The following is a 27,812-nucleotide window of genomic DNA, read 5'->3' on the forward strand; positions in this document are numbered from 1 at the left end:
TGTTGGTTTTTAAATCTCCTGCTTCTAGCACAATAACAAATCTTGGAAAGGACAGAAGTCATGACTACAAAAGATGATAAACATTACAGCATTTACATGGTGACATTTTTACAGGGGCTAAAGGATTACTTAATGACATCTTGAGAGTGTGCAGAGGTTAGAGCAGTCTGGATAATCAGGCAGTTTTTCCCCTCTATGGCTATGCACGGTAGAAAAGGTCCACAAGAGAAGCACCTTGCTCTTTCTCTGGTAATGAATTTAGCAGCTTGAGATGGAGGGAGAAGGACACAGATTCCTGAGACTGAAAGTAATCATCAGTGGTTGATACTTCTCACATTGTTTTCCTAAATACTGTGAAGAGAAGACATAGGGGTGGCATTGTCCTGTTTACCCTTCTTAGTATAGATCTCTTATTTTCTAAACAAGGAAAACATATTTAAGCACAGCAACTCTTTCAGCAGTTGGAATTGAATATCATTGAATACATTGACCTTTACAAAGATTTAAAAATAACCTTGAATGTTGTCTTGCATTAGCTTTCATTATTATTCAATTGCATCTGATGAGCTGGCAGTAATTTCCACTTCTGGCTGCTATTGTTTCCTTTGGAACAAACACCTTCTCATATCTACAGGGCAAGCTATATATGGAAAAGCGTACCAAAAGCTCTCTGCTAAAATTCAGAAGATAAAACATATCAGTACAGTGGATGTCTTGGGCACTGGTCAGGCTAACTTTTCACTCCCACACCCACTATACAACTTACACTATTTTCTGCTCATTTTTCCTATTTTTCTCATGCCTCTCAGTATTCTAAAGTGATTAAATACTGAGATGGATTTTCTACATACACGACAATTCAGCATATATTTCTGGAAGAAAACAGCTGAAAACAGTTACAACTTTCACAAATTCTTCTAAGGGTTATCATCAGGGCATACAGAACAGGCTTGCTCTTTATCAACATTCATATGGGTAACATCTGTTTTCTCACCTTCTACTGTACCTAAAATTGCACCACAGCATATCAAAGTAAATTTACTCTTCAAGCCAGTGAAACGTATTGCTCTGACTTACTCATTAGCCACTTAAATACCTTCAAGGATCAAGGACTGAACAGACTTGCTGTATTTTTAAAAACACAACACAATGTAAGAACATCAAGAGGATTTCTGCATTATTCTCATTCCAACAATACTCAGCTCTGACTTATAAAACATAACATTCTTCTCAAACCCATGGTAGCACTCCTTCAGTGTTGATTCCTGCCTGGAAATCCTATCTCACTAGACAGATGTTCAAATACATAAGTGACTGGAAGTCAGCAAAGCTTGGTCAAATAGAAATGCGACTCACAATAAGCTGTCTCAAAGTCCTTGTTGGAATCCTCCCCAGTGGTCACCCACAAACACAATGAAGCACGGTACTTTGGTATTTACAAGTCTGGAAGTATGGTACAGCAAAAGCTGCAGGCTTTTAATTAGGTTTGGAACTGTTATAACTTTCACGAGGCAAAGTAATCTTGTTTAAGTCAGATGGACTATTTGGGAAGAAATATATGATAACAGAATGTAGCTTCATGAATGCAAATCCATTCACAGCCTGTCTAAAATTCTTGGTAAAATGTGTGATAAATAGCTACTTATATTAAAAAGAGAATAAATACAGAAAGTGCTAGATTTTTCCATTCTTTTTTGTTTGTTTGTTTGTAACTCTTAAATAAAAGGCAGAAGACACTAGTTTTACTCAGTCTGATAGCATATGTTGAAAGGATGAGGGATGAGAAGCAATGATGGGTTCAAAGTCATATTTACTTCCCTGGTGTAAACATAAAATAAAGTAAATGCAAGTAAATAGGCTCTCGTCCACCTACGGGGGCCCCAGTACTGTGTTCTGACTTCAGTAAGACTTTTGCAAACAACCCTAATTGTCTGCACTAAGACCTTAATAGATCCCTCAGGTATTGATTAGTCTTGAATCAGCAAAGCTATCTTATAGTTTCGGCACATCCTCAAACAGGAGAGTTTCAAATAGAAGTAAACATTAATTTTTATAAACTACTCTGTATTAATAATGCATCGCACTGCAGTCAGTGACCTAATAATTCTTTTCTAACTCTTATTGTGATGATGTGAAACTAGTAATAAAAACTTCACCTCTGCCAACAGTACTCAGAAAAGTAATTTTTCCTCTCAAATCTCCTTTCTGGATAGTGTCCAGCTATTTGTTTCAATATTCCATGTGGAGAGAAACCTATGTCTTTTTGCTTGCATCTGGCCTGGAAGAGAACTCGTAACAGTCATGTGGGAGAAGGCCTTTCTGAGAACTCCCTTTTCCTGTATTTGAATAATGATCACACGTTATCACAAAGATGTTCTCTTCTTTGCAGCTACAAAATACATTGGAAAAAAAAAAAAAAGCTCCATTCAAGTACAGGTTCTTGTGCTGATTCCAGTTGTATTGAAGACCACTCTTTGCTCCACCTGTTTTACTGCTCTCTCAAATGTTCCCAGAGATATACGCATTTTTCCCATACTTCTCAAATTGCACAATCAAGACTAGTTAACAATCCAAAACAAAGCAGACAGACAACTGTAGTATCAGTGCTTTACCAGGTACAATTCAGGCATACACCACCAAACAAACAAATCTACCACAATCTATCAAAAAACCCCATTTCTAGGTTCTGTCAACAATTCATGGCCATCTAATGCCAATCTACCATGTGTAGATTCTGCAAATATAATATTACCTTTTCATAAAAATGTGTTTATGCTTCATACATATTTAATTTGAAGAGATTTTTTACAAATATTTTCCAGGCATTATCCAGCCCCTAGGTTCCTGGTATACTGAATAATGTTCTAGCTGAATATGTAGAATCATGCAAACAAGGACATTTGCAACTCTAACAAAGTTTTCAGAAGTTACACTCTACCTAACAGTTTTTGTTAGGAATATTTAAGTATTGTTCCACCTGGTAACTACAGCAAACAAAGATTACCGACCTGTCTTAGCTGGAAGGTACTTTGTATGATGCAGAGCTGCATAGGCACGTATCGAGGCTGTTTCAATAAGGAAGCATGGAAATACAGAGACAACAGAATGCTTTCTCGTGGGTCTGCAGCTACATTTTTCTCACTTTCTATGCAACACCTCAAAAATGTGTGTGTAAGGTTATAGTCACAAATCTATGTTTTGACAGATCTAACTTACAAAGCAGCATAATGCTAGAAAACTCATCTAGGTTGTGCTTCATCTGAGACTTCAGCTCATCTATATGCTAATTCAAACTGGATGCGAGTTGGATTCTTCCAAACACTGTGCTCCTAATATCCTTTTAACACATAATTTAATAGCATGATTTGGGGACAGGCAGTAACGTCAGTGCGTTGTGTCGTTCTGTGAATCTGTTGATTGCTTCTTTCAGGGATACTGCATCAAGCGTTGGCTTTTCAGCGGGAAGGACAGCAAGGCCTGTCAGGCTGTTCTGGCTCGTGGTGCCACTTAGCCACACAGGCAACTCTGAAGAGCACTAAGTAACACTTCACAGATGATAATATACAATAATAAATGACATGGACATGGTAAAAAGGTATCAGGAAGTGTCTATTTTTATATTGCCAACTGAACCACTTATCACTGAAATGTCATTATTTGCATGTGAAACTTATTCTCTAACACTTCTTATAACTATTGACTTCCAGACCTCTGTAGCATAGGAAAAGGTAAAAATATACCTATGCCCACAAGCCTGTGAAATGAACTCAACTACTGGATCAATCACTAGAAATCACTCAATCACTAGAAATGACCCCCCAAACAGGAAGCATTTTACTCCACATCAATTAAAAAAAAAAAAAAAGGAAGAAGTGATCTGCTTTTAAGTATCACTTCATGACAAAAAGTTGATATAAAGATGCTCTTTAGTGCTTGATATTTTTAGATTCCATTTTGTTTGCAAAGATAACCTATATTGGCTCTTAGGAAAAGTTTTTGGGGGAATTAACTTGTATTTATTTTAATGTGTTTTTTTTTGTGTGTGCGCGCTTTAAAGGCACATTTAAAGGCAATTATTTGCAGAAGTACATTCATTCAGTTCAGACTGGATTTTACTGAAGTGTTCTCTCTGTGACAAATAATTTTATGCCATTATTTTGCGTTACTGTCTAGCTGCTAACAATCTCACTTTAGTTTTTACAGGTAAATATCCCCACAAGCACGTTGCACATACATACGGTATTCACAGAGATTCATTCACTGCTCTATTCATATGGAGCAGACCTACATGGGTCATCCCCTGTCTATCTTACCTATATGTCACAAAACACAGTGTATAAACGCTTGATCTGTATTGATGTGACTCTTGATATAGAAAAAGTCAGGATTGGTTTGTCTGTACATCAGGCTGCTCTGAATGACACACAGCTCACACAGGCTGAAATCCTGGCAGTCACACACAGGAAAAAAATGCTCGCAATGGGTGTTGATGTAAGAACTATAGACATAAACCAAGAATAACAGAAAGGAGAGAAATGGTTTTGGAACTTCCAGGCCCAAACTGCTTTGAAAACAAATATAAAATACCCTTATGAATTGATTAGTGCAATACATAACTCATTAAAAGGCTACAAATGAATTTATAGATATTTTTGCTCTTCTTATACTACCTGACAATTTGTATATGCTGTACACCTCAGTTAAGCTATAATAAACAATGATATTACTTTAACCTTTTTCTTCCCCCAGCAACAATAGGGTAATGAACCTCAAACACCCTGTAGCAAAACTTCAGCTGCAGAAACTATCAGCTGCCATCCCCACTGCTTGGGGCCAAAGCTGATGGGAACCATAACAGAATCAATTAATAAAGCCTTTATGTGGTGAGCCAACAGCAAGGTATCTGCATTTATATCCTGCACTATTTCAGAGATTCATGTACAGAACTCCAACGGATGTTACTTACAAATTAAGTTTTCATACAAGTTTGACAAAATCAAAGGAGAGGTTTCCAATGACTTCAAAATCCTGCATAGATACCTGTATCCAAGGAAATCGGTGGTTTGAAGTTAGTTAGTTAGTGTCTTGGTTGCTTAAATCCTAAAAAGAAGGTAAAAACCACTTGAGCAAAACTCATCAAAAGCACAGAAAGTTACTATACAAGCCAGAAGGCCAAAACATAATTCCTGCAGTAGTAACAACGTGTAATCAATCACGATTTTCATTACTATCTCAGTTGCTACCTCCTCTGTCAGAATATGGTTTCAGGCACATTTTGGTTGTTTTACAGAACCAGACTGATACAGTGAGAATGTTCTTATGACGATCAATCAGTAGCACTGATCCCTAGTGACTGGCTGTTGCCAATTCGTAATATTAGCATACAAGTCTTCTCATCAAAGCAGCAGTATCAAAAGAATATTCAGGCTTAGCTATGACAAAGAGTTAAAAGGCTGATAGGGGAAAAAAAGTCAACCTGTTCCTCTACCACAGGGGAAAAGCCCTGTGGGCTAAATAAAGTTAATGCTATTTTATTTGAGCTAGGGGTAAAAATTGCAGGCCTCAGATATGAAGAACTGGTAGAGAGCTTTACTAGATTGGAATCTAGTTCAGTATATGCCTGAACCTGGCTAAGGATACCGCCAGGTTGAACCACTGTTGCAGGATACAGCACACGTGAGAAATATCCATAATTAATTTTGATATGTACTGCAGATAGCCAAATGACCATCTGACAAAAACAGTTTAAACAATGAATCACAGACTGACTATTTGCCAATATGTAAAATATAGCACTTACTGGCTACTGAGCACTACATCATCCATTTCAATACTAGATTATCAAAAAACAAAGTTAAAGAAGTTTCATATAGTAGTTATTTACTTTTTGTGGCAATTTCTCTGAGCTTCACTTTGTGATTGAGTCTGAAATAAATTCTTGGAAATATCCATGAAGGTTAAAATCCATATCCTGCTAGAAACAAGAACACAGTCAATATCAAAGACCAGATGTAGGAAATGAATTATACATAAGAAAAGGAAAACCAAACGTTGGTCTCAATGCATGGGCCAAGCCTTCACGCTGGTATAAAACTCATGCAGAAAAACTCTTTTGTACAGAGAAAGGTACTCTACTGACTCTTTAAAATAATGTTACTATATGGTATTTGTAGCCAATCCATCTATTTCGAGAGAATCATCCAAATATTCTATTACTCATGCCTTGCTTACAGCAGAACACACTTCAGTTAGGGATGAGTTAAAGGAATATAGCCATTCAAAAATGCAGTTAATTGGCAGAAAAAATTAGGAACTCTGGAACAAGTCACTGCATAGATAACTATCATCTCAAACTACTGATAGTAAATATCCTATTACATGAGAAATCTCTCCCCTTGTCATTTCCCTTTTGATAGCTACATCAAACTACTGGAGGCACAGTGAGACATCATGGGTTCACGTGTCAAAATCACATGGATGCTATGCAGCTGACTACCTCATCATCCAGAGCAGACAGTTCTGTTTTAGGAGAGCTGACACCCTGACAGAAACACCAGCAGCGTTGAAGAAACAAGTTAACCCAGTGAAAGCAGAAAATGATGAGGTCAGCAGGATGACGATTTAAAAGATCAGGGAGAAACAACTGCCACTAACCCCCTTGTGAAGAGTTCACCACAAAACGAAGACAGACAGGCAAATGCAGCAACCTCCCTGGTTTTGGAACTTCGGCTGCTGGCTGCAGCGAGGATCTGAGATACCTCCTCCTCTCCTTCTCCACAACCCCCCCATCTCCATTACCCAAGCTACTGCAAACCTGCCAAGCACAGGGATTCCTGCTGTCATCATTTCTGAAACAAGCTGAGTCACACGCAGGCTTCATCTTTTCAGGATGGAGGAAAAGCACCATCACAAGACAATGACGATAGAATTATTCACTCCTACCTTAGTGATATCATAGCAATTTCTGCAGTCAATGAAAATTGTTAGCATCAGAAAAATATGAAGGGAAGTAGTGAATAATCAAATCACGAAGGAAATTTTGGTTAATAGATATCAGTTTATCAACATGAAAAGCCCACTCAAGCTGCTACCAAAAATCCAACTTGCATCCACACTTATCAAGTAACTATCCAGTGATATTTCCTAGACAAATTAGAAGGGAAAAGAATAAAATTCCACTGTCTACGTTACCCAGGTGCCTTTATGAAGGCACAGCAACATTTTAAGTGCAAGCATTGCTCAAAGTTAGTCAAACAAATACCTGTATCTTGGTGGAAAATTCACCAAGAGTCAAACAGAATGCAGTAATACTAAAGCACAGACTATAAATAGGATACCAACAAAAACTGTAAGAACTGCCCGTGGCAGAGAGTAATTTTTTCTCTAAGCCCTTCTTATATCAAAGTTAAATTCAACTCTACATTTGAAAAGAAGATGACAGAGTTAGCAAAAGCAGATGCACTGCATCTTCACAGGAATCTTGCAGAGCAGGCAACATGAAGCTAGTAGACACATTAAAATGAAAAATAGATCTCAGCTTCAAAGGAAAAAGAATCACTCTCAGATTTACAATAATACTGTCATATAACATCCATATTTAAAGAAGACAACATAAAAGGAATCAAAATACATTTCTTGAAGTATAATGGGCTTTAGTCTTTTAGCCTTGGATGTGGAGGAAAAAAAACAACAGAAGTAAGAGGCAAATGATATGAAGCTTTGACTACCTTAGGAAAGGTGGTCCACCAGTTCTAAAAACTTTTCTCCGGCTGAGAATATTTAAACTACGCATTTATCAAAGTACCTCTGAACATAGCTTAGAGTCTATGGAGTTTGCTTCAAACAGAATAGACACTTTGAAGCTGCCAGTGGACCGTGTTGCTTATCTACACGAAGACTCACTATAAAGCCCAGGAGAGGGCTGCTGTTACCTCCTACCTGAGTGCAGCTGATTAAGCATGTCCTTGACAGAAATTGTCTGTGTAAGTGACTTTTAGCTTTCAGGAACTTAGCCAAACTGAGAAGTCATCCTACAGACTACAGGATGGGACAAAGAAATGATAGCTCTTTGAATTTACTTCAAGTCTAACTCAAGAGATATTTGATAACCCTGAGGAACACAAATAAAAAGTCAACTGATTGTACATTCCAGCACTCCTCACCTACACTGCCCTTCTCATCTTCTTCCTTACGGAGTCACAGGTTGAGGTACATCATACCAGAAAGATAGGAAGCATCCACTGGTTTGCATGGTTTATCCTTTTCTTTCCTCTTCCTTAACAAGTGCATTGTGAAGTAGGCTGTGACATACCTTTGGACAGAGGACTAAGGTATGTTAAGATATGAAGTTAGTACAGGCACATAGGATCTTCTGTGATTATTTTGACAATGTCATGAGTGCTAACTTGTGTCTAAACCGTTCAGATAAGGACTACTTGCAGGGGGTTTTATTGTGTCTGTCCTGAATCACACTAGGAAGATGCCTATTTCAGGCACTTGATATTCAACCCAGTATAAAGTTGGTACTTAGCGCGTTTTCTCCCACTTCACAATAAGATCAAATGTCTAGAGTGAATATTACAGAAAATAATGATAAGACAAAACAAACAACAAAAAAGCGCTGATTGACCTGATATGATCTTGAACTTCTGGTTTGTCAGTTCATTCAAAGAGGGCATTTTAAAATACCCTTACATCTTCACTTGGGGTAGAAAACTGCTTTCTTAAGTCAGTGAGGATTCTGATATGTCAAATCTAATACAGACCTGGCCTTGTTGCAAACCTATGTCAGAATGCACAAGGCTATTTGGGGAACTGACATTTCATTAGCAGCTGGTTTAATCCCATGTGTGCAAAAGGCACTCAGCAAATTTAAGCCATTGCAAAGATGGCTGCTTTTGTTACACTAGTCTCACTGTTACACTTCTACATAGCAGATGCACTGGAATTGTCCGTAAATGTGTGTCCCTTTATGTCTCACGAGCATTTTAATTTAATGGAACAACAACAAAAAAAGCATGTTTAAGCCTATGTGTCAATTTGAAAAGCCTGTCCCCACGCCATTTTTTAAAATCCAACAAAAGAATGGAAGGCAAGGATAGACCTGATGCAGCTCCTCTGCAGATAATGGAGGTTTCACCTTAACCCATCAAGAAGAATTTGACTTACGGTTGTGGTTGTTTTGTTTCCATTCCTCCATCCCCCTCCTTGCCCATGTCAGATTCAGTTCATTTCTTGAAACTTAACCTTGAGAAGTTGTTTGTGTGGATGTGAATAAGATCTCTCTGGCTATGAGGGGATTCATGCTTCCACTTTCCAATTAAAATACTGCAGAACCTAAGGCAACAAAACCAGATAAGTGCACTAGTACCAATGGGTAGCACACTTCGGCAAAACACTATTTAAATTCAATTTAAAAAAAAAATTAAAATTGAAGTTTACTCCTGATCTAACAGAAATCAAGTTGAATTGCATTCTGACACCACCACCCCAATAAATACACACACAAAAGGAAGATACACAGACTTAATTATGAACAAAGTTTGCAATGCAAAGTAAAGTGATAAGGATATGTTTTTTTTTTCTTTATTGGAAAAGAAAAAAATTTTTTTTCTTTGTCTTTAAGGTAATTTGTCAAATGCATTAAATTAGAACAATGTTCTCTTTATCGCTCCTTGTTTTTGGTGTACCAGAGGTTTATTATATTCAAACCTTTTAAGTCATACAGATTGTAGATAAATACACATAATGGAATTATGTTAACATATTATCTAGAGAACAAATATGCATTTCTTTTCATTTTCCTTTTGGATCCACTATTTTTCTTCTTTAATCCAGTAAAGCACCTCGAGAAAGATGTCTGCTTCCTTAAATATCTTATTTCTCTATCCCCAGTAGATTTAGTGAAACAAGAGCTACTGCTAGTAGAAAACAGAATGACTAACAAATTACAAATAGAATAAAACTATGCAGTACAAAGAAATATATTATATGATGCATGTGTTACTTGGTCCTCCAGGGGCTTTCTCTAAAAACATATAAACAAATAAAAAATTTGCTTGTTTTGCAACCAAATAAAGACAAAAGATATTGAGCTACATGTTCAGTTCCTCATATTAACAAGTGCACTTACCAGCTGAGGACCTAACTATCTAACTAAGATAACAAATGAAAACAAATTGATGACTAGTAGTGCATGTAACAATAACAACAGACTAGCCATGATACATCCTCTGGTTTATTCCGAAACAACTGAAGGTTATTTTTATTTCACTGGAAGGTGTTAATGGCCACTATCAAGCAAAGCTTTGATCTATATATGATTAGAGACCAAGTTCAACTCAATTAGGTGTGCTAAGAAATCCTTTCAAGCCCAGAGGAACAATGAAGTCTTCCGCAGCAGAAAGACTAAAACAGAGCTCATTTTTTTTCTTCCCTTTGGTACTCTGTATCCATGTTAAAATGTCCATGTTATGTTATTTATCTAAAAATTCATTTTTTTGCTCCTTACAGCCACACCTCCCCTGTAAAAAACTCTTGCTGCTCATATAAGCAACTGTAAGAGAGCAGGGAGCTATCTGAGATAGCTCTGAGAAAGAGAAATTAACAGTGAAGCAGACCTGAAGCTGTGAGCCTGAAAACCTCCCTCAGCTAAACAGGTGAGCATTAAGGGAACAACAAACGTAACTCTGTAAGGTCCCCCCAAACTGTTTTAGTAACAGCTAAATTTAATCCGTAGCAGCACTTTGCACTTTTCACCCACCTGCCTACAAAGCATCTCCAACCAGCTTACAAATAACAATTTGGGACCACAGCTCTCCGGTGAAACAGTCACAATGTCTGTCTCCTTCCCCCCCATTTTACAGATAAGGGAAACAATGCACGGACAGACCAAAGGCAATCCAAAGGACTTGCAGACATGTTTTAAGTTAGCCATGCATTTAATCTCTTTAATGATAAGAAGTTTTTGTCAGAAGATGGGAGTCCAGTTCCACTTTTCAGTCACAGCATGTGCTTGACATATACAAAGTTATTAAAAAAGCCGTTCCATTGATTCGTATCAGAGGTAATTGTTAGCCTAACAAGTAGTTTCTCTGAACATAAATGGCACTACTTACACAAACAGTCAGGTGTACCAGCAGACAAGGACTGATGCAATTTAAAAACAACAGGACTCCTCATGGGTAAGGCATCCTGAAGCAAGCGTTAATAAAGCAAGCAAACAACTTTCTGAAGAAAGTTGCTTTCTAATTTCAAAGAGTAATCTTTAAAGGGCATCTGAGTTTGCAGATGAAAAAATGTATATGGTTACCCTTGGGTTTATTTTGGTCAAGATCAGAATTTTCAAAAATCCCAAGGGTTTATATAATCATGTATCAATACACTTAAATGAAAGAGCATCTGCAGTCATTCATATGGGAATTTTTGCATTTGTTTAACTAACAAGGAGCTATTCTGCTACTGCATCCCAGAAAGCACTTAAATTTTCATGGAAAATGTAGTGATTCTTCAATAAAATTGACTGCTGGAACTGAAGTTATAGAAGCAACATGCTTGTCACCACAGTGGAAAACAAACAATAGTGCTTATCACCTTCACAGTGCTTTATACTCGATGCCTGATTTAAGCCTGAATATTCCAGTTGCTAGTCAGAGTATCTATTAGAGCAATTGTGCAGCAAATCATTAAGAATATGATGTTTCTTCCATATGCATAGTCTTTGCCAGCAGAGGTCAACAATTAGTATACAGATCTATTATTAATTTTAATTAATTTCTAGAAATAATATTTGTGAATACTAGTATTCACTATTTATGAGCTGATATTTAATATGTGAAGTAGCCCATCTGGCATACATCATAAATTACACAGTAAATTTCTAGCTCATGACTGGAAGAGCATATGCCTTAGAATAGATTGTGTGAAATGCCATACACACTAGTTGGAAATTCACCCTTTATTAATATTCCCAAATTATTTAAAACTTGCTGTATATGAATTTCCCTGCCAGCAAAATCATGGAACATATGCAGAAAGCAAAAACAAAGAAGGTGATGGCAGTTTCAAAGCAAAACCTTTTGAAATTCAAAACATTATTCATGGAGGGGAAAAAAAAAAAAAGAAAAAAAAATCACAGAATTCAACTACCTTGTAGATGTAGACAAGGCAAAAGGCAGGAAGGATGAGGGTGTACAGCACCTGAGGACATACAATGGCTCCAGAGTGGACACATGTTGAGCCAGAATTAGAAACAATTTGTCATTCCCAGTCTCTTTCCTAACATAAAATTGCTGTTTCCTCCCACAACATGCACGTGGAATGCAGACACCCAGTTACTGTTAAGTTTGTTTTGTCTCTCCATGCTTAGTTAATGCAACCTTGTTTATAAAAGATCAATCAACTCCCTCCAGGTATGCCTAACTTTTCAGTAGCATTCATACTACATATCATTAAGTCTGTAAAAATACACTGCAAATACCCTGCGACTATGTAAGGATCAGCCAATCTGATGAAAGGTACAAAAAGTCATGTTTTTGTAAACATTTAAGCATGCACTTACTCTTGTCCACCAAAATAATTCCATTATGGATGCTCAGGGTCATCTAGACAGGCGCATCAGTCAAAACTCAGGGAAAAAAACAGAAGCAACAGATGAGCAGAGATACCATGCTAATGGCCAAAACATGCCACAGAAATAAAATACACCACACACAAGTTTTTCACAAAATTAAATCTTCACTTTTTTTTTCCCCCAATAAGTATTTTGCAAGGACATCTAAGTCTTCTCCTTGATAAAGGCTTTTTGATAAGTACGTGCAAGAGACTACAGCGAGACCCCGCGATGCCCGACCAGCACACCCTGCTGCTGCTGGGAAGGCTCAGCCCCATGGCCCCACAGAAAGGGCAGCCAAGGCAGCAGACTGCAGGCAGCTTGCTTTGTGCCACCCGGCTTTATTTACTCTTTCAAACACGCAACCCAATAGCCATATTAAACTCCAGAAAAACCAATTAGGCCCTCTGTCACATGGTGTAAATCAGAAGTCATGCCATATAAAGAAAGGACAAAGGCAAAGGCAAACTCAAAGGTAGCAGCTGCACTTGCCACCTGAAAACAGCATTTTAATTTTGTTTATGCTCAGCTACAGACTTGGCTACCTCTGAGAAGCGTTGGCTCAGTATGCAAATGTCAATGCTCTCCACTCCCCAGCTCCTTTTGGTCTGCACTCTGCACATCCAAGCAGGTACCTGTTCATTTAAATGAGTTAATACAGATCGGTCCTTTCGAGCGCTAGGACTTGTTCAGAGAAAATATCATTTGCAAATGTGGTCCTATGCATCCTGCAGATGTAATGCACAGCATAGACTTCCTTTTATATTCTAAAAGGTAAGCGTGATGATTCACAGAATTATCCCTTTTCCAGTCTAACCCATGCTTGTCATGCTCAGGATCTACTTCTATCCTAACAGGCTCCCCATTCATTACTTTGCAGGGGGCATACAATAGTTTGAACAACAGTTTCTTAATTGTTCCACCATTAATCATCTACACAGCACATTCCCTCCGTCGTGGTCAATAGTACTGTCACAGAGACCCGGCTTAATTGAGTAGATATTGATGGGCTTTTTGTTTGAACTGAGACATGCGGAAGCATTTCCCAAGCACTGTGCTGTGATCAACATCTGTGTTTTTCAAAATCCCATCATTATTTTCTCTCCATGGCATAGACTAACAGGCATCACTAGGATGAAATCAGGATACTTGGACCCTGCCTTCAGTTCCACTGTGCCTTTGCTCCGTCACCTCCTCAGGCACACTGATCGCTGATTTCTTACGTGTGAGGACTTCAGGACTCGACTCTGCAACACCACCAAAGGCAGAACTTCTTTGAGGAAAGATGTGGAGCCTCAGACACGTAACTTGATTTACCAAACAAACTTCTTTGTTTCTGTACTGTCAAACTTGTGTCCCCTCCAGACCACTGCATATAGCAGTTCTAACATCAATTTTGTGAAGCTTGCTTGCCAGCCTCTCAGTACAGCGTTATGCCGTCATGCATCCTGTCCCATACAACACCCTGGGGGACAGGCATTAATCATCTCGATGCACCCTTCAGTGCTGAGTGAGGAGTCTGTGCCAAAGCACAAATCCTGTAGCTGTCTCATGCTTATTTAACTTTGAGCCTTAGCAAATGAAGATCAAGTGAGGCATTTTAAACTCAAAGACCAAAGGTTTAGCTAAAGACAGTCTAAGAACGTGGTCTCCCCTTTGCACTGTTACATGCCCGTAGGGCTCCTGCCACCTACCTGCCTGCTCTGAGACTTTATTCTGACCCTCTCTAGTTCCCTCACCTATTTTCAGGGATGCTGTTGTTGTGCAGATTCTCACCTTGTCAGCCCAATTGCCTTTTTCTTTTTACACCCATGTGTTCCACATTAAAGTGAGCATAAATGGACTCCTCCTATGGCCCATGGGAGTCTCTTTCTCGCACCAGGTATCACCTCTTGCTCTAGCGGGGAGCACTTTGTGCAGTGTCACCCCACCTCTCTGCCATCCCTGCACCAGAGCTTGGGGTGGGAGCTGTCAGGAGGTTGCTGGAAGGCAGTGAGCTTGGAAAGCTGCCTGTTGCATGCCCAGACCTAGATGATAAAATAAAAAATGATGACAAAAAAATGGCAAATGACAAGTTGAAAGGTACAACAGGGATACAGACCCCTACTGACCTCTGATAACAGTGATGCATCCAGCTTCTCTTTGCACCTTTGAAAGTATGTGATGTAAGTAGACAAGTACTAGCATAAGCTACTGCAGGCCTTAGTCTCAACAATTAAATCAAGACATCCTCAAACTGTGCATGTCCCTCATGCCAACAAAGAAAAATTAGAAACGATATTACGCCCGTTCAACACTGCCTATTGAAAACAAAGCCACAGTGGAGTTGTTCCAGAGCTAAGCTGTCCTGACAAAGTAACGTGAACAAATAATTAGCCAGCTTTTATTGAGCTGTGGTTTTTAGCATCATTTTCTACTCTCATGTGGTCCTAATCAAGAGATGGGGTGGGGAATGCCAGCAAACACCAGACACGAGAGACCAGTCAGCATTTGGATGGGTAAAGCACTGCATTTCCCAGTTTCACATTCAGTGTCTTTCAGTGGCTCAGCTCCATCTGAGGTGCAACTCTATTGACTGCGATGGTTCCCAAGGGTTTACCCGGGGATGCATTTTGCTCAAAAGGATTAACTCGGAAGGGGAACTTCCCTCTGAAACAAGTGAAATAAAAGAAACAGTGACACGGAAATCCTATTAGTGGTTCCTGGCATAACTGATTAACAGGCTGAAGACAATCACTTGCTCATAATACGTTTTCTAAAAGCTAACAGTTGCTTCTTTCCTAGTGCAAATTGGCACTGATCCTTGTGGTGGAGGAGCAGCACGTTAATCACCTCCAGGAGCAAGAGGGGACCCAAGGGCTTTTTAGTCAGCAGGTTCCAGGTGGACACGACCAAAACCCACAGGTGGTTCCAGGAGGAGGCATCTAATTCATGGTAGTGAATAGGAGCTAAAAGTGAGCTATTGAAGCATGCAATCCGAACCAGTGATTCAGAGCAATAACCTGCTAATGGACTGCCCCATCTGTAGGGCCAACTGATACTGTAATTTTAAAGAAGTGAAACAGCTCGGTGTTCATTAACGTATACGGTATTTTTCTGAAGTGGCATTTAGATTATGAAGAATCATCAGTAAAAATTTGCACAGATAACTACAACCTTTTATGAACAAGGGTGTTCTGCATTTTCAAAATGTCACAGAACAATCCTTTAAAAATAAAACAGTAAGCAAGTAATATTACAGTAAGCTTTCTTCATAATGCTGAAAAATAGGCTACAAATATTTAAAAAAATTTACTTTATTCCATTGCGTTTATTTTGTCAACAAATTTAGAAATCAAAAAGGTTTTCTTAAAGGTTTTCTGGAACAGAAACCAGAAAAAAAATGTTTTACAGGACTGAATGCATAGCCATGTGCATTTCATTAGAAGTTATGCATGTTATACACTTTAAAATACGCATTTTCAAACAGATCTTGGAATGCTTTACATTGTTGATACTATTCAAAAATGAATATAAATGAAAATGTCACTATAAATAAAGGATTTTTGCCAGCCACCATTAATATTTAAAAGCAATGTGTGTGGTTTTATTAACTTGAATAAGGACTCTTTCTTAAAACTTCATTTACATAAATTAAGTATTCCCTTGCTATTGGAGATACTTCTTTTTCTGCTTCAGTTGTCTGATTTAAAAAAAAAAAAAAAACGAATAAAAGAGGTGGGGGGCTAGAGGGCAGATAGATTTCATGCAGACGCATTCTAATAGACCTTCCAGATATATAGCATCTTGTTAAAAATTCATGCAGGCCAGAATACTAGAAGGTCAGAAAATGTCTTTGAAATTCTGCCAGAGCTCTTTTTGATAATTCATTCAGGTTTTAAAAGAGAAAATTCCTCATTAAAAAGGACCTAATGCTTATTAATTTATACTCCTAAGGCAGAGGCTGAATATTAAGCGGTGGACTCTGTTAATCCATTTATTAAATATCAAAGACCATATGTTTCCACCCTGTGTTCTTGCTTATTGATTAATTGCCTTAGACCTATATGGGTAAAAGCAGAAAAAAGTTCCTTCAAAGGTAAGTCTCTATACACTTCATTACCATGGTGGAAGCTGTCTCATGTTTGTGTACTGTGTATCCTGAAGAACTGAGTCTCCTGTGCCTTCAGGTGGAAGTCTAAGCTACTGGATTGGACTAAAAGAAAATTCCCTTTGCTGAAATTTATCAGTTTTTGTCAGATTTTTTGGTTTCCTGGTGAACACATAATTGGACGTTAAATACAGCCAAGACTTTTCGGTGCCCCAAAATCAAGCAATAGCTTCTCTGCTCAGTGCTGGGTTACAGCAAGGAACCAAGCACTTTTCCCACTCTTAACACAATTTTTAAGCTGCTTATTCAAGTGCACAGTTGCAAGCCCCTGTTCACAACTGGTCCACAATTTGCGCCATTATTCATATGAATCAATTGTTTTTCACAGCTACCAATCAACCTCCATTTTGCACTGAATCCATGTATTACCAAAGCAAAAGGCAACATACAACAACAGGATTAGAGAAGCTTTCAGCACATCTTCGTTTTACTGGAGGATTCTGTAAAGATAAGGTTTGGTTCCTGTACATCGTCATCTACTTTATATCACCCTCAGACAAGGAAGAAAAAAAAAATGTGGCAAAGAGCCAAAAACCAAACCACCAAGAGTAATCATAATTAATACTTTCACGATCATCATATAATACGCTGATGTGCATTACCTTGCAGATAGTCCCACCAGGGAAAACATAAAAGCAGCAAGCCTTTGCCAGTGCTTGCTTGGCAAATGATTCTTTCTCTGACTGCAGAGGGGAAAAAGGCCCTCGAGGAGTGGGTATCCTCCCTCCGCATGTGTTCCTGAGTCAGCAAGCAAGCTTTCTAGCCAGAATTTCTTGGTCTGGAAAGCAATTATTCTCTTTGCCTTTTTAAAACTAGGTGATGTTCATCCTAGTGTTATTTTTCCATTGCCTGCTGGAAGCCTACAAAGACTTTTTCTCCTTTCTCTTTTCCTTTTCTTAAGTGCTGCAGTAGTCAGCAGACAACTAACGAGATGGCAGATGAGTACTGGCAGAGTTGAAACAACATGTTGTATGGGGAGAAAAACATGTAGCAACAAAGTGAGGAAAATCCACAACAGCAACAAAAAGCCTGTGACAGAGAGAGAACGAGAGCACTTCAAATTGACACAGTTAGAGAGGACTTAAGGGTGCTTTTCTTTTAGTACAAGCGCTGCTGTGTGCAGGCACCACTCCCTCTGCTAATTCCTGATGCTCCCTCAGTTGTGCCTGTACAACCTTTGTGTGAATGTGAGGTGAATCAGACCAGGGAATTGATCCAAGTTAAAAATAACCCAGGAAAAATAAATAAATAAAAAGGAAAAGAAAAAAGAAAAACTCAAAGCAGCTACCACCAGGGCCAAAATAAATGTCAGGCAAATCACAGCCTCACCAGGGTCTCTCCTGAGCCTGTGGTTTCAGAGCGGTCAGATGGGCATCATGTTTGAGACATGCAGCCTGCACCACCAGCAGCACATATCTGTCCTATCACAGGGCCACGACAGACACCAGCCACAGTAGGATTTGAACTCAAAGTCTAAAATCCAGGACTTAGAGCAATACAGGTGTGAACGTAAGGTGACAAACCATAAATTGAGATGAACCGAGCCTGGGCACAACCCTTCTTGTTGCTGCAACACTTCCATTGTTCAGATAGTTGAGGTGTACACCTGCCGTTTCAAGCTGGACTTCCAGTCACCTCTGATCCCCCACCTGAGGCAGTTCTTCCCAAAAGCAGAATCTTCAAGAATAGAACCCGGAGCACTCATCCGCATCTGCACCATGACATACAGTGTACATAAGGTCAGAGGATGGAAGAAAGTCTGCATCAGGAAACACCTAGTAAGCATTCAGAAACTCCCACAGAGAAGGATGCTCCAAAGATAGAATATCCATCAGAGTCTAACCCTTCCCAAATAAAAATGAAACAGATTCTGTTTAAAAAAAAAAAAAAGCTTTCCTATACACAGGATGGACTCAGTTCTTACCAAGTTAAAGCCTTTACGTGTTAGCAATATAGTTCTCTGAATACAGCAAAGCCTTTTCCCACTTATAACATGATCTTCAGCAAGGCAGTCACTGAGAGTCACCTGCCCACCACAGCACCCATGAATTGTGGAATTTATTACACGGTTTCTGAGCTCCACAGACAATGCTTTCCTGTTGAACAGTCTGCCAGAGAGAAATATCCAAACCAGTACTAGCTCTATAACTAGAGGCCAACTGTTCTTCTTGTCTACAAAAATAATTTATTAGAAGAGCATCATATAGAATCTATTTTGGTGTCTGTCTCCGTGGTTTAGATAACAATTCCTGATGATAACAAGCTCAGCCCTAAATGCACACATGCCATGATCACGCTGTGTAAGTTTAAAAATGCTACTTGTCTGCCTGCCTGTTTAGCTGGCAGTTTTACCCACCAGGAGAGCAAATGATTTAAAACCCAGATGCTGAGCAATTTGAGATGCAGGAGCACCCTACAGTGAAGCAATTATTGCCTTGGAGGGTCTTATTATCCTCATTATGCCATGAATTCTACAAAAAGTAAACATGCCTTCATTATTATATATTTCCCAAACTACTGTATTGTAAAGAGAAGTTTTGAAAAAAGTTTCTCATCCCTAAATGTAAATCTCACCATCTTTTCTCCTTGCTTAGAGAAGCAACAGAGTCCTGCTGTTTCCCTGTCACACAGTATTGGATTCCTTACACCCCACTCTCCCAAAAAACCTAGGCAAGCAGTTGAGGCCTGGGTTTTATATGCTACTGACCACAGAGTACAAATACCAGGTTGCTTGCAGGGGTAAACACCCATGTTGTTCACCCTGACCAGCACTGCTTACTCTTGATAGCCACAACACTTGGTTGTGGCACATGTGGTCAGGTGCACATTAGCCACCGAGCTATGCAGGAAAGACACCAGCACTCTGGTTTAAGAAGAATATAGCCTGCTTTTAAAGTCATTTTGAATCAATAATGTTCATGCAAACTATCTTATGGAATAGATTTCAGAATAAAGAAAAGCATTACTCTTCATCACAGGACAATGCACTTGCACAGCATTATTATCTTGCCGATGCAGTACACTTGCCACATTTCCCACTGTTAATTAAAATGCATTGAGACAAGCGACCTGATGACTTAACCACACACCTACAGCTGCAGATCTGGGACACGTCTTTGGTTTCTTCTGATCACATACAGGCCACCTGAGCATAAGTCAGAAATGCAGCTTTCACGTCTGTACAGCACAGCAAGGAGGTGGATCAATAAAATGCCGCGTGAATTAGGCAGAAACGTACAGACTGACTTTAGGAAAATTGCAGTGCCCTATATCATTTCTTGAATGATATTCAAAAGCTTTGCTGAGTGGTCTAAGAACTTCCAAACTTAATGATTAATTGACGTTGTTGTTTAATCTTTACATTGATTACTCTGTGTCCTTCTGTGCAATGCATAAAGGACGGCCATATAATTTAGGACTACTTTGCGTATTTTAGAATAGAGCAAGTAGCCAGTACAGGAAAACACTGAAGTAACAGCCTCACACAAGGTGGTGCATGTGTGCGCCAATTCCACTAAATCAAACATTCCCCTCTACTTTCAGTAACTAGCAGCCTGCTACTCTTAAGATTGAAAACACACATCATAAAAATAAATAAATGTTTGTGTCTGAAGTGCATGGGCAATAGAGTATGTAATAGTTCCAGCAGGTAAAACCTTTATTTCGGAAGATTAAGCTGAGGCATACAGAAGTTGTTGTTTGTTTGCCGAACTACACAACAAATGCAGGGAAAATCACAGGTAGTCCCAGGCACATAACGTTAGTTACAAAGATTCTTTTGGGGATACGTGCCCCTAACCATTGTGCTGTTACTTATCTTAGCTACTGCCCACATTTGTCTGGCTCAGCTCTACCTGGAGAAGCTCTTCCACTTAACATGGTAGTCATGAACAGTGGAGAAGACCGATTAACTATCAGGATTACTCACCACAAAGGTAGAAAATTTGATTCACATTTTTTGATGCACAAGCTATTACACAGAGTAGGACAGGTTCAACTGAAAGAGAAAAAGACCACACACTGATATGATATACAGTCATTTGGGAGTACTTACGGGAAATGGCAATTCAAATTCTCTCATACAAAACAAACTAATTGATTAGATTTTAATTAAAATGGGATTCAACTCTGAGTTCACAAATGCTTCAGATCAGAAAAAAATGGTTTTTTGCATATCACCTATTCTACAAAAAATATTTGTTTATATGTATCAGAAATGCACATCTTTGCTTATATGTAACCATGACATATTAATTAGCTAATACTCTCCAGATAAAAGAAGTGAACTTTGTATGTTTCAAAGTGTTAACCAGCAAGTTATGATAAAGGAAGAGCTCCTGTGCCTCATGAAATTCAGACTGAAAAAAATAAAAATAAATCAATTCATCTATTTAAATTCAGGTACAGCTCTTTCTAATAAAGAACAGCAATAAATTTAAGATCACACAGTATTTTAACCACTATAATCGAATGTATGAAACTGAATGTAGCTCACAGTCAATTCCAAGTTTCAAATATTTCCAGTATCCCATTAGCTGAATCCCAAGACCAGCCAAGTTCCACTTGCTCAGAATCAACAAGCTGCCTAAAAAGAAAGTGCACAGAACATTTTATTACTTGAGTGAAGCAAATGATCTAATCTCTTCATGGGGCACATTCATCATCACCAGGGAAGGAACATAGATGGTAGGAGCCCTATCCAGAAGGCTTAACTTTTGCTGTCGAGTTACAGTGTTCTGCTTTATCAAGCTATTTAGCCCTGAACAAATGCCTAATAAGGGACCAAATCAGTCCTGTAATTAGAGTTAATGTTTTTAGGTGATGTCAGCAATGCCAATGCAGAGAAGGAATATTATTGTAATTTCATTTGGAAGAATTCAGAACTGAAATTAATGCTGGCTGCTTTGCAGCAATCGCAAGAGTGTAACACCCTTCATTCCAAAGTGTCCTATAGCAGACACATGGGTTAATATTGAATAATATGTACAACAGTGACAAAGCAAGAACAGTACAAGTTAGTTGTTATCTGGATAATTCTAAGACAGGAATATTTAGTTTTCATAAACTGGAAAACAGAATGAACGAGACCTTGTAAAGGGCCTTGTAACCTTTTTCATACGTGTCCCTTCCATGTTCAGCCTGCGTTGCCCAGTGCCTGTCTCTAAGCTCAGGAATAGCCAACAAAATAATTAGAGATGTTGCTCAGAAAATAAGAAGGCAATAATGTGTTTACTGAATTTGTTTATCAACACAAAAAAGTCACTCATCATTGTGAAAAGGGTGTCTGAAGCACAGAGTTATTCAGTCAACTCCCCCCTGCCCAGTCACAAGTAGCATTGCGGCCAGGATCTCACTTTCTCCTCCGCGTTACTTTTCAGGTTCACATGCCTGTCTGCTAGACGTGGGGCTGGCACATGCACCATCCAGGCTTAACATAAGAGAGAAGTCAGGGTCAAAGGGTTTAGAGGCTTACAAAATTCACATGGGGATAGACCCCAGTATCCCCAAGGTGAGATACACATGGGCTTTATTTGTTTATGCTCCCATAACCACTGTATCTCCTGCCAGAGGCAGGATGTATAGGTTAAATTCTTGCAGTTTCCCCACTCATCTCATATAGTTACTCCTCTCATGGTCAACTATGGAAACATTTACCATCTGTAAACATCTGATCTGTAAACATCTCCCATTATCTCTGGGAGAGGTTTTACTCCAGATCTGCCATTTTCTTCCTGCTCCTACTTGCGTTTAATTGCAGTACTAGGTTACGTGCAGAATGCTTAAGTGAATACCACGTGGTATTCACAAGAGCTAGATGAGACAGCTCAAAAAACAGTGGAGGAAAAAAGTGCATAGCAGGAAGAAAAACATCTGTTTAGGAGAATAGGAAATGGAAAGAAATGCTGAAATGGCTCACACTGGTATGCATTAGCTACACTTTAGCGCTTGTATTCCATTACTAGTCATTGCAGCAAACATGAGGTAACATGGCATTTTTATTCTCCAACGCTGACCTTTAGGACAGTTAAGTGACACTACTCTTTTTGTACGTTAATACCACCTCTTCTGGACAGAGGCTGACCAAGCTGTTGTACAATAACTTTTTGAATTATATTAACTTCATTTTGAGTCTGACCTCTGAAATGTACCCAGCGCAAAAGAAGTTAAAACACGTTCTGTGCATAAAAAATTCACTGCTGGACCCTGAAAGGAAAGCGGTCTAAGAGCTCTTCTGACAGGTCACCAGATGGAGCGGAGACTCTCTGGGCCAGGGCTGTGCTGCATTCTCAACACAGTAACTGAAAGGGACAGCAAAATGATAGATGCCTTGGCTGAGCATCAAGATGAGCTGTTGTTCTCTCAGAAAATCAACAAAAAGATCATCAGGCATTCTCCGTTAGTAGAAGCTACATGATCAAAATGCAATTTAAGATGTTAATCAGAAAATGGAACAATAAACTGAAGCACAGCAGTCCCTTTCAGTCTTGCTGCCATTGCAACCTATAAGGGTTTTGCCACTGAGTTCAACAAGAGAAAAATCAGGTAATTATAATGTTTATGGCTTATAAAGCCCTCTACGTGGACTAACAAAGCTCCTCAAAGGGAAGCACTTCAGGGACTTCTCTACAGCGTCCTTCTACAAATTAACGTGTTTTAGTTATGGTACAACTTTGATTAAAAGCATTAAAATGAAAGAGTTGAAAATAAACATTTCGAGGGCCTTAAATCTTTTGTACTGGTGTATAAAGCTTCTTTACAGAAACAGAGAAATTACCTATATTAAATTATAGCATTATTACTATCCTACTTATAAACCTGCAGAAAGAGTAGAAAACAGAAAAGCCTTTTAAATTTTTTTGTTTAATTATTGTAAAAACAACCTTTTCCAGAACAGCATTTGAGATACTTAAAGTTAAGAATAAGTCTCACTGATTTGAATGGAAACTAAAAAGATTCCTAAAGTTGTGATTTCAACTTAAAGTTGCAGTTTCTGAAGCACAGTTTAGTGATTTTTTTTTTTAATCAATGTTACCACTGATTCTACTCAGATGTATACAAGCACCTAAGTTTCACTACACATTAGTTGTAACAGAGCTGAAGACATTCTAAAACATTTTAAAACTCAGGGTAACACTGTTTTTATCTATATGAGGATATTTAACAAAGCTTTGCCCAAAGCACTGGGCAAACTAGTGCTATTGGCATCACAACGGCATTCCTGTGCTTTTGGGCACAGCCATCACACAAAAGCACAATCTCAGACAATGGTAAAAGCCAATGTTTGAGATCGTAACTATATGAAAATAAGCAAATGTTTTTCTTTTCATTATAAGAAGTCGATACAAACATTTTATCCACCCATAGACCATACAGCACAGGCTGTACTAACGCGATCTTCCTTGATTTTTCTTCTTTTGGCAAAAAAGGAGAGGGAAGAGAGCACAGATTAAATGGAACTACAAGGAAATTTCTGGTAAAAACAAAACAAACAAACAAAAAAACATAAGAAAAAGCAAATAGTAATCTCAAAAATACAGCAATAATTTTGTACTGCGGACTCTGAAACAGAAATGCAGACTCCCTGGCCAGGTAGTCTCTATTGCTGTTGGTTACACAGACCTAGGTAGAATGTGAGTATGAACATCCAGAGATACCGTATCTTTTGTCTTCAAGCTTCTGTGCAGATTTGCTGTTATAGTCAGCCCACAAAGAGAAGAGAGAGCATGGAGAGGTATGCAACAGACATGCTGCAGCTTCAGAGTCCCAAAATGCAGATGCACACACCTGCTTCATGCCAACCCTTTGCCACAGGCTGTGTGAAATCCTAGTTGTCTAGATCCTTACAAAGCACCACTGAAGGGCCACACTAGCAGATGGCTACGGGACAGCTCTTCAGGTGGGTTCAGTATTGGAGAGGGCTGACCAAGGGGTTTTAATGGTGTGGCTGTCTTTGATAAGGGTGCAGCTTCATTTCCAGAAATACGGTGCATAAGCCTAAACAGGAAACAAACTGTTGTGAAAACATAGCATTCTTCTGGGGCATTTCTTGTTAGGCACTTCGCCTATTTTCTACTCCTTTGTGCCTTCATGCCTAAATGCAAATAATTTTAAATTCCTGAGTATTAAAAAAAAAAACACAACACAACTGGGTAATAACATCTGTGGGGACATATCTGGGCAGGAGCATGTACACTTAGAGGAAGAACTGCAAACTAAAGAGACTACAGTAGGAGGCTGAATTTAGGACTGAGTTTACATTTAATTTGAGTGGTGAAAGGAGCAATTTCCAGGTTCAAGGCCATGTTGTATGTGGATATACCCCAAATCCTTCATTATCTATAAAATAAGTCCCAGAATAACCCATGCAAAATTATGGCTGTACTAGAAAGGGCTGGACTGTGGCTAAGTGCTCATAAATCAGACAAAAAAAATGAACATAAAAATTGTAAATTTTAACCTGGCACATTTTGGATTTACAATAACTCTCAAATCATGGCTGTCCGTTTTCACTGGGCTGGTTTAACTTTGTGTTTTTACAGAAAGGAGAAAATGATGCAAGATCATTTCCCATCAACATTTGTCTAAATTAGTACGGCAACCTCTATATCTATACATCTATAGATATATGCTATACATACCCTACCTATACATCTTTATATTTGTAATTTACTACAAAATTCCTGAATTTTTCATGACTACAAGCGTGAAAGTGAATATTAACAATATCCCCCAAAGTGTTTCAGACCCGATGCAATCATTTCTATGGAGCCATTAGGTTTCATCATTTCCACAAATTCAGTCTCCATGCAATGGGTTCTTTATTAAAGGGTATTTAATTACCTGATAGGCTATAACGGCTCCTCTGCATCAATAGTAAAGTCAATAATCTGCATTTTTTTTAAACCTCTCTAAATATCCACTGACACAATAGGTTGTTGCAGTCCTTAGTCCTTCAGGCCCACTGGACCTCTAAAATAAAAAGGTTTGAAGCTATTAAATATACACTTAACATGATAGAATGTTATGAGTCTATTGGAGGTCAATGCCGTAAAATTATGCCTCTAAAAATCCTCCTCAGAAAGTAATTTATGGCATAGAATATGTTTATTAAAAGCCCCTGACTACAGATTTATGTGATTTTATGTGAAGACTGCAATTGAGTATGCTTGGGGATCAGTCCCGCAAACACTTTCCATGAAGTTCAAAGCTTATTACCCTACATAATCCCTCCTGGAGTCAACTGAAATACTCCCAAGAGTAAAGTTACTCATACTAAGTATTTGTAGTTTCATGCCCTTAAACTTGTTTCCACAGTGCTGCTTCAGATTCACCGTGTGATCTAGCAAGTCATTTGATTAGCTGTGCTTATGCGAGAAAGAGAATCATTTCGTGGGCAAACAATAAGACAAACTCTGCTTCTGGTATGTACTTAGATGCACAGAGCTATCGGTGCTAATTGTTAGTATTTCTGCAACTCTGTTTTTATTAACCAGCTATGTCAGTGGAGACCAGTTAAAGAAGAAGATGTTCTCAGATCAAATAAGGTTTTGAAATCCTTTTAGGACATACCTCAAAAAAAGTAATAGTTCCTCCTATCCTATGCCCCAAATCCCTTCCTAAATTTCAAACCCAAATCAGCCAGACAAGGCTAATTACAGATCATTTGTTGTGCAATGCATATTAAAGAAAGGTACTGCTTTCCTCCTGAAAATGTTCATGAAACATTATCAAAAAATTCTTTTCCCTCACTGACTATCTATGCAATCCTGGAAAGTATTTCCCAAAAGTCACTCCCTTCATGCTGCTGGAGTGGCTGGTTATCACTGTACATCGTAAAGAGCAAGAGCTGTTAATGAACTGCATAATACTGTTTTCATTTCTGTGTTTGGATAAACTGTGGGAGGAATAATATTTACACTAATTTCAGATGTAGCTTTCAGTGTATACTAAGGAAACAATATGTTCTCCCCAGCCTAGCATGGGAGAAAGCTTACCTCCCAGTAAGTTAATGCAGAGGTGATTGGCAGCTAAGCTTACAGGCTGGTCAGCAGCCTCCCAGATGGGGAATGGTCCCACTTACTCATGCCTGAAGGACATTACTGTATAAAAATTAGAAAAGGCGACCAGCAATACTCAAGGAGCAGTGCTAATCTCCATTCCATTTCTAGTCCAACAAAACTCTTTAAGGGTGAAATACTGGATGGAAAAATTAAGATCTCCCCACATTAACAGCAGGAAGTTTGCATTTGCTTGTAGGTTTGACTCAATCTCATACCAAATTCTTCAGCTGTCTGGGATTTTGCTTGAGTACTGAGGTCCACCTACACAGCTGTGCCACTGTGTTAGGAGGGTAAGGAAGAGGGGATTTTGGAGCTCACTTAGACATTCACCAACACACAGGATTTCCTTCATTTCTGTACACCAGTCTTCAATCCTAGTACTGTGCTATGAGTACTTGGGAAAAAAAAATAATAAACGTCTTGCTAAAAACAAGACAAAAACGCAATAGAGCACCAGACTTCCTATTTAGGAGCATGATTTTTACTACAGGAGAAAAGCAGCAAACTTGCTCATTCTTGTCTCGTTACTGTAACTTCTGACTTTCTACTTTTTTGTGTGCGCGCACGTGCGCTCAACCAGAGGACAACGAAAAATATCACACCCAGCCAGGTGAATATTGAGCCAAGTGTTAGTTAGAACTCAAGAATATGCTTTTGGTAGCATGGTTTCCTTATAAACATTTTGAACTTCTGATAGGAATAGAATTTTCTTTTCTAGATGAATATGACATTTTGCCATTAGTAACTTGCTAATAACAAATAGATTTTGCAAGACTCATGCTGCAGACATTAGAATTAGACTTTATTTTAATGTAGACAAAATCCTTCAGAGGAAGCACACCGACATAACTCTACTGACTAAGCTGATACACAACAGTGTTTGAACGGTCCTGTGCTGCACTGTAGCAAAGCTGGGATAAATGTTATCACCAATAGAAGTGCAGTCATGCAGTCTACTCTGCACACAACAACTATACCTCCCAGCCTTCCG

General features: G+C 38.7%; 2 long non-coding RNA genes across 2 annotated transcripts in view; both read right to left on the minus strand.

The window, feature by feature from the left end:
- Nucleotides 1-27,812, minus strand: part of LOC136791425 (uncharacterized) — a 97,326-nt gene that overhangs the window by 37,445 nt on the left and 32,069 nt on the right. Inside the window, exon 2 of the long non-coding RNA XR_010833446.1 lies at nt 9,169-9,336. This is a non-coding gene — a long non-coding RNA (uncharacterized lncRNA). The remainder of the gene's footprint in view (nt 1-9,168; nt 9,337-27,812) is intronic.
- Nucleotides 16,546-22,456, minus strand: LOC106032010 (uncharacterized). The gene is made up of 3 exons (XR_007161692.2): nt 21,256-22,456; nt 20,689-20,757; nt 16,546-18,471 (listed from the first exon to the last, which is right to left on the minus strand). It is a non-coding gene; the product is annotated as an uncharacterized lncRNA (long non-coding RNA).

The sequence above is a fragment of the Anser cygnoides genome, chromosome 9, assembly GCF_040182565.1.
Source record: "Anser cygnoides isolate HZ-2024a breed goose chromosome 9, Taihu_goose_T2T_genome, whole genome shotgun sequence".
NCBI classification, from domain to species: Eukaryota; Metazoa; Chordata; class Aves; order Anseriformes; family Anatidae; genus Anser; species Anser cygnoides.